At 51.8% G+C, this 1,522-nt stretch overlaps 1 protein-coding gene across 1 annotated transcript in view; it reads right to left on the reverse strand.

Moving 5' to 3' along the window:
* Positions 1 to 1,522, reverse strand: part of JARID2 (jumonji, AT rich interactive domain 2) — a gene marked incomplete at both ends in the record, with an annotated part of 30,962 nt that overhangs the window by 17,439 nt on the left and 12,001 nt on the right. The gene's annotated exons all lie outside the window — the stretch shown is intronic.

Below are 1,522 nucleotides of genomic sequence, written 5' to 3' on the forward strand. Positions count from 1 at the left end.
CCCAGCCCAGGAGGCCACTCGCCTGCCGGGCCACCTGGGCACACAGGGTTTCCCCCCCAGGTGCTGGGACAACGAAGCTACGCGTGTCTCTCTGCGCTCAGACGGACCAGGATCTCTCCCGAAAGCCGCCGCAGATTCCCTTCCCGCCCATGCCAGCGATGCCCAGTCTCTGCACCGCAGATGAGCGCGGGACGGGACACAAATGGGAGAGTCCCGGGGGTCAGGAAGCTGCCAGCGCCAGGTTGGACAACCCGAGGCGCTGCCCAAGAGGCTCCCACTCGGGTGGGTGGGTGAGTGGGGAGAGCAGTAGCCCCACAGGCTCAGCCCTGCTTGGCTCAAACGGCTTCTGTGCTCACAGGAGAAAAATTTCTGGCGGGTACTGTGAAATGCGTGCAGGGGCTGTCGCTGTCGGTGCTGTGGGGGCTTTTGGGGCTCAGCAGCAGCTTGGGGGCTCTCAGTTTTTTGGGGTAAAGGCCTGGGGCTCAGCACTCAGGCTGGTTATACCAGCTGCACTTTGCTTGCTCGTCTTTTTTTTGTTTTCTATTTCTGATCAGGACACTTCTCCCAAATCCCAATGCTGCTTTTCTGAGTTACTCTGTATCTTTTAACTTGAGATCGGCACCGGAAAAGAAGATGGAAGCATTTCCCCACCAAGTTTGAGGTTGTTCATACAGCAGTCAGGGTAAATTGCAGCAAATTATTCATTTAACGTCATTAAGCACAGGATATGAAGCACAGAATCGCCACTTTGCTATTCAGAAATGCCGCTGTTGTTAGATAATCTGCTCTCCAACCACAGAACGGCAAAGAGATCACTTTCCAAAGGTGGGATTGAGGCTGGAGTCCCCAAATAAAAGAATTTTTGAGGCTGACAGATCATAACATGCTGCAAAAGAAACCTGATGCAAGCTTTTAAAGCTCAAGTCATGAGCTCATGCAGTCCCTCAATAGCTTAACAATAAGCCACTTTGGGCTATCTGGCTTCATTTCCTGGTGATGGAAGCGAGACTGGAAGGGGAAGAACAGCGCATTCCTTCACTGGCCACAGACACTCGACGCTGTATTTCTCTCGGAGCACAACTCAACACAGCTCACAACTGCGCTGCGAGCTTCAGTGCCAAGTCTCGCTCCAGAGCAGGAGACTGCCAAATAAAATACAGTGAAAGAGTCAGCTTCCTTCGTAAACGGCTGTACTTGATATGTGGAGGACTAAGCATCCACGTGACTGGTAGTGCCGAGCAAAATCTGGCACCAGGTCTGAAAACATTGCTTGCATTTCAATTTGCCCTTTCTAAGCACAGCGGTATTTCTAGTGACGTTCGTTTTGACGGGGAGCACCACTTCACTCTACGCGAGACTTGCAAGAAGCAGGAATGAGACAAGCAGAGCATTAAATGTCACCAGAAAAATGAAAACAAACCCCCTGTCTGCAAGGATAATTGGGCAGAGCTACCAAGGGAACCTCTCATAAGGAGATGAAAGGGGACAGAGCTTTTCCAGACATCTCACAAGAGCCAGGGAC

This window comes from Apaloderma vittatum, unplaced genomic scaffold (assembly GCF_000703405.1).
Source record: "Apaloderma vittatum isolate BGI_N311 unplaced genomic scaffold, ASM70340v1 scaffold3685, whole genome shotgun sequence".
Classification (NCBI taxonomy): domain Eukaryota; kingdom Metazoa; phylum Chordata; class Aves; order Trogoniformes; family Trogonidae; genus Apaloderma; species Apaloderma vittatum.